Source organism: Myxine glutinosa, unplaced genomic scaffold (genome assembly GCF_964187855.1).
Source record: "Myxine glutinosa unplaced genomic scaffold, kmMyxGlut1.1 SCAFFOLD_2995, whole genome shotgun sequence".
NCBI classification, from domain to species: domain Eukaryota; kingdom Metazoa; phylum Chordata; class Myxini; order Myxiniformes; family Myxinidae; genus Myxine; species Myxine glutinosa.
This window is the reverse complement of record NW_027619088.1, coordinates 39840-45839: the sequence shown is the minus strand read 5'-3', so window position 1 is coordinate 45839 and position 6000 is coordinate 39840. Positions and strand designations below refer to the sequence as shown.

General features: G+C 39.1%; 1 long non-coding RNA gene across 1 annotated transcript in view; it reads left to right on the top strand.

Moving 5' to 3' along the window:
• Positions 1-1747: 1747 nt before the first annotated feature.
• The window catches only part of LOC144889350 (uncharacterized), a 29935-nt gene continuing 25682 nt past the window's right edge, over positions 1748-6000 (top strand). Inside the window, exon 1 of the long non-coding RNA XR_013621703.1 lies at positions 1748-1868. This is a non-coding gene — a long non-coding RNA (uncharacterized LOC144889350). The remainder of the gene's footprint in view (positions 1869-6000) is intronic.

Genomic DNA, 6000 nt, shown 5'->3' with positions numbered 1-6000 from the left:
TGGCCATCACATCATATCATATTAAAAATGCCAAACTGAACAGCTTCCTTCGGATATGGGTGTGATGTTTTTTTTTCATTGAAGGACAGGTTGGCATGCAAAGTGATAATCTACCATATACGAGTAAAACATAATGTCAATTTGTATGTTTGCACAGATGTCTGTCCCCCTTCATAAAGGTAGTTTTTAAAGGCCAATATTTTAACATGAACGTGTGTTCCCTATGGTTTTTTTTTTAGGATAAAACAAACTCGAAAAACATTTTGCATGAAAGAGTAATTATGTCACTTATATTGGAATTGTAGATGGTGGCTTGCTAACCGAGCCTCAAGGGCGGTGTACAGAAGCGTTTTATTGTCCCCCGTCGCACCGCGGAGCGAAAGGGGGACTATGGTTTGTCCGTCCATCCATCCGTCCGTCCGTGCGTGCGTGCGTGCTTGCATGCGTGCGTGCGTAAGCGAAGGACCGCATTCGAATTTGGTGTGTGGGTGCAACCCACGTCAAAATCCAAGATGGCCGCCGCCATGTATGTCTGACACCATATATGTCTGAACCTTGTGAGCGGAATATCTTGAAAAATAAGCGAAGTACCAACTTCCAATCAGGTGTGTGGGTGTATCTATGCATAAGGAAGAACGCTATTGAAAATTAGGTCGCCACGTCAAAATCCAAGATGGCCGCCACCATATATATGTCTGAACCTTGTGAGCGAACTATCTTGAGAAATAAACGAACTACTAACTTCTAATCTGGTGTGTGGGTGTTTCTACGCATAAGGGAGAACGCTATTGAAAATTGGGTCGCCACGTCAAAATCCAAGATGGCCGCCTTGTGTCTTCCACTTTGTCAACTCACATCACTTCACCGACGGGGGACCTCGGCGTTACGCTTGTTTAAATAACAATAAATACAAGGCACAGGGAGGTGAATTTCGCTGCACATGATGTGCATTGCATGCAGCGTAAAACAAGTGTTCATTTACATCCCTATGATATCAAATAAATAAAGAAGATATAAGCACACCTGATAAAAGAAATCATCAGGTTCAAGCTTTTGATTGGTGAACTAATTATGTGACACAATATGCATATTCGTAAAATTTTAGGTCAGTCGGGTGGAAATTGGCGATTTATGCAACCTTGACCTTTGACCTTTTGACAAAATTATCAATTTGTCTTCTCCATATTATCATAATTAAGTTTTGGTGAAAGTTTGATGACAATAACTCAAATGGTAAAAAAAAAGTTACGGCCTGGACAGACACACACAAACACACACACACAGACAGACAGACAGAAGTGATTACAAAACACCGTCTCCTGCTGTGCGGGGGACGGGATAATAAGATAGAGCTTTCGAGAACCCAAAGCTAAAGTTGTAGGTCATTGTCATCTTCCTGGAAAATGGAGGAGCTGCTCGCAATTCTTGCAATCATTAACCTGAAACAAACGAAATTTATTTCGGTCTGAAAATGCAGTATGATTCATGATGAAGATGATGATGATGGTGATGCACATTTATTAATTATATATTATGACAATCAAGAGGGAAATTAAAGAATGAAAAATGTACACATCAATCTGAACGAAAGTTAACACAAGTCATCGTTTGACCATTGAGCATTGTTTTTTTTAGACCTTTGGTTTCCAATAGGTTAAATGTTATTTTAAATAGATTTTTAGACCAAAACCAGCATCAAACATTGAAACGTTGTTGAGATGTTGAGAGATTTTGCATTTGTCCCGCAGGTTGCTCCAACGTTGCTTTGCTCTGCAGCACCGGAAATTGTGTGGCACAATCCTCGTTGTGTGATGGAGAGGCTGATTGTATTAACCATGAGGATGAGGCCAACTGTCCATCAACAAAACGTGCGAAAACACTCCATTTTAATTTCTTTTTTCATTGCACAATTGTTTTCAGCATGTTCTAACTGTTTTGCATGCTGTCATTGTTGGGAGTCTCACGAAAACGGTTTATGATATTTTTTACAATGTTATTGTGATCTTGGCTCATGGAAGAGATTTAGCAAGATGAACACTACCAAGCATATGTATAATCAGTCTCTAACCTAAATCTCATAAGTTTGATCTTTACTTGGGTTAAAAAATTAGCCCTTAGTCCTCCTGTCAAGTTTGGTGGAGATTGGATAAGTAACAACTGAATGTATCGTGGTCAAAAATCCTCAGACAGACAGACACCAAATTGTATATTTTAGTACGACGATTTAAATTGTATATTATTATACAAACGAAATCAATTGTAACAAGAGCAACAATTGCTTTGTAATACATATCCCCAACCGATGTGATATTTTCCAAGTCCAAAAAGGGCATAATTCTGTGAACAATTGACCAAACGCCCTGGAAACTCGAACTTTTTCCCTGAGTTATCATAATAAAGCCATGTACTAAGTTTCAGTTGAATATGTTAAAGGGTGTGGGGAAAGGGTTTGAAAAACCACAGATCTTTATGGACTGGCAGACGGACAGACAGACGGAGAGCGAACCTATAGTCACCTCCGATGAAACCGGTAGGGGACTAATATTCCCATTCATGTGACTTCAAACTGTTACTGTCTCACTTAATATTACTCTCATCCTCAAATTTAAAGAAGAAGGAGTGTTGACGGTCAACATGAAATTTGATAGTGGTCCATACATTAACTTGGTTTGTTCAGCAAGCCAGTAAGGTAACTTTTAAAAAGATGCTGTGATTTTGAGCACAGATAACTTGCTTCTCCTAACTCCATCCTGTGTGCAGTTTAGTCTGCTGTGTCTACACAACACACAGACTCTCATATTCACATCACTTGGTGGATTGACTCAGACGAGCTCTCTCGCCACAAGCTCTTGCTTGTAGAAAAATAAGCATAGAAAACCATTGGGTTAATCCACAAAATATTTAACCCAAACACACTTGCGCACTGTTACTAACCTTTCAATAATGTCTTGTAATATGTTAAGATTATGAGAATTAATTTTGTACAGATTTTCTCAGGACTGATTGTACCACAAACTTAAGACCCTTAGATAGGTGTTTAATTTTACTGCTCAATATTCATTAGTTTTTGAGAGAGTACTTGTTTAGTTGTTTTTGATATTTTTTTGTTGGTTATTTTATAACCCTTTTTGATTATTTCATTTCCAAGGCAGATTGCAGAATTATAATTACATAATCATAATGACCATTTTTTAGGAGTTGAATGCTGTTACCTTTTCCAAGTTGATTTGTGTTGAATAACTGTAGGTGAAAAAGTCAGGCTCAGACAGACTTTAAAATTTAATTGAACACAGGCTGGACAGAAAAAGGTCATTCACTGGATTTTTTGATAAAGTTAATGTGTTCTGGTACAAGAATAGTTAATTATCTCGAAGCGTTAGCATGGCATGAATACTGGGAGGGGAACTTAAAATGCATCTTTAATATTCTCCAATCCTTGGAGATCCTTTTCAATCATTTTGTTTATGTCACACACCCAATTTGTCCACCAAGTTTCAGCCGAATCCATCCATAATTTTTGTAGATATCGTGCTATATATTGGTTTTAGCCCTATTACTTGATGGTGAAGAATCACTTAAACTAGAACAATGTGACTGTGTCGCCAATATGCCTCCTCATAGTCCCACAACGGGTATATGCCATCAATCTGCATATGTATGGGTAGGGGATCACGTTTGTGAAGTTTCGTGTTGATCGGATAAGGTTCGTTTTTCTATCCAAGATGGTTGCCAAACCACATGACCTATGACATCATCATTTTCAAACAATATGCAACAACGCTGTTAGATGATATTTGTAAAATTTCGCATTGATAGTATGAGCGGTTTCAGAGATATAATTATTTAATATTTCGTTCAATCCAATATGGCTGCCAAACCATGTAACCTATTATGTCATGAATTTAATATTTTAATACAAATGGGTCATAGATCATGTGCATGCAATTTCAGATTTTTAGGATAAGGAATTCGATGAAAACATTTTTGGCTGGTATATAACCGTACCTATGATGTCATCATTATCATGCTTTTATTCCCCATTGGGAGTACTTGACAATGTGCGAAGTTTCAAATTTTTCCATTCTGCTGTTTTCGAGAAAGAATTTTTTAATTATTTGCTTTTAATCCAAGATGGCTGCCACACCACGTGACATATGACGTCACAATTATCATTAAAACATTATGCGTGAGTGTCACTCTTACCCTGAAAGTTTCGTCTCAATCGGATATATAGTTGCTGAGAAAAACGAGGTTTAGCCCGTACGTCCGTACGGACGGACGGGCAACCCGAAAACATAATGCCTCCGGCGACTTTGTCGGCGGAGGCATAAAAATTTTCAGATCCGTTTCCGGATCTTCACCACCATTGAACCAATTCCTAGTTGTCACACAACTAACCTGTCCACCACGTTTCAGTCGAATCCACCCGCAACGTTTTGAGATATCATGACGTACAGTGTATCAATTTTGGCCCTATCTCTCAATGGTGAATAATCACTTCTAAAAGTTTTAGTACCCAGATCCGGCTCGTCACCAAAATAGAAACATTTTGTCCTTTGCACGCACCCAACTTCTCCACCAAATTTCGTCCGAATCCATCCACAACCTTTTGTGATATCCTGTTCACAAACAAACAGACAGTGGTGAAAACACAACCTCTGTTCATCTTCGGTGGAGAAGATAACTATGGTAGTACCACGGTCCAAGATTATTGTGGCTCCAGTAGTCGGTTGAAGGTTATTTCCCTTTAATCCGATTCACCCACACTCTCAGAAAGGACAATAACGTACATAACGGTGGCATTAATTGTAACAACAGGCCATAGGTGGCACAAGGGTTACCTTCAACTCTGCACCCTTTTTGTAACTTTGTGCAACCAACTGAACCACAAGGAATATTTCTTTCAGGAAGGGAGCACTAATTCATATTTCACAGCCGAGCAGAACCCCATGTGTCTACCGGTTTTCCTGGTCATCTGGATGTCTCTCTGTGACCACTTTACTTGGTCTTATCTCATCTCGCCTGGATAGACTACCTGACTCTGCCTTGCTCAACTCGCATCTCTCCATCGACGAGATCTCTTTATGTGGCACTTCTCGCTATACCTGTGTTGTAGAGATATTTTTTAGACAGTATGTAATAGATGAATCAAGAATTCAATGTCCATAAACTTTTGTCAGAAGAAGAATCACAAATTTTAATTCCAGAGGCGGACAACACTTTTGTTTACAAGTGAATACACAGCAAGAAACAATAACCTTTATCAAACCAAGAATAGCATACTACAATTCACGAAAGCACATTGCAAGATTCACAACAAAATCCTAGATCAAAGTCCCAAGTGAAAAATCCTGGTACAGTAGAGATGTACATCAAAGGAAACATCATAAGGATACACCAAATAACAGTAGCATGCACAGAATACAGTCAACATACAATTTTTTTTTTTAATTATTTTTTTTTTTTTGGTATACAAGATCGAGGCTCGTGAAAGAGCGAACATTAATCACACAGAAAGACAAACAGACACATAAAACAAATAACATCGGGAGCGGTAGACAAGATGGGGAGAGAGGGGGAAGGACACAAACACAACATTTGAGAGCAGGGACCGAGAGACATGGAGACATCGAGAGATCTGTGGGAGGGAGAGGGCTTTGGGGGGGAGTTATGGATGTAGACAAACCAAGTAAAATCCTAAGTACAACATTTACAACATAAGTGAAAATCCTAAGTACAACAAACCAACATTTACAAACCAAGTGAGATCCTACTATTTGGACGTCAGTCCTGACCTTTATATGAGTTGAAAGTGGGAGGAGAATGTGGAGAGGGAGGAGCGAAGAAAGGGGAGGAGAGCAGTAGGATTGGTTAGGCAAAGTGTAGGTGGGAGGGATGAGGGCAATGGGGATTGGTCAAATGAAATATTGGGGTGGGAGGGAGCAAGGATCGAGGGATACAATGTGATTGGTCGAGTGATATGTTCGAGTGAGAGGGATA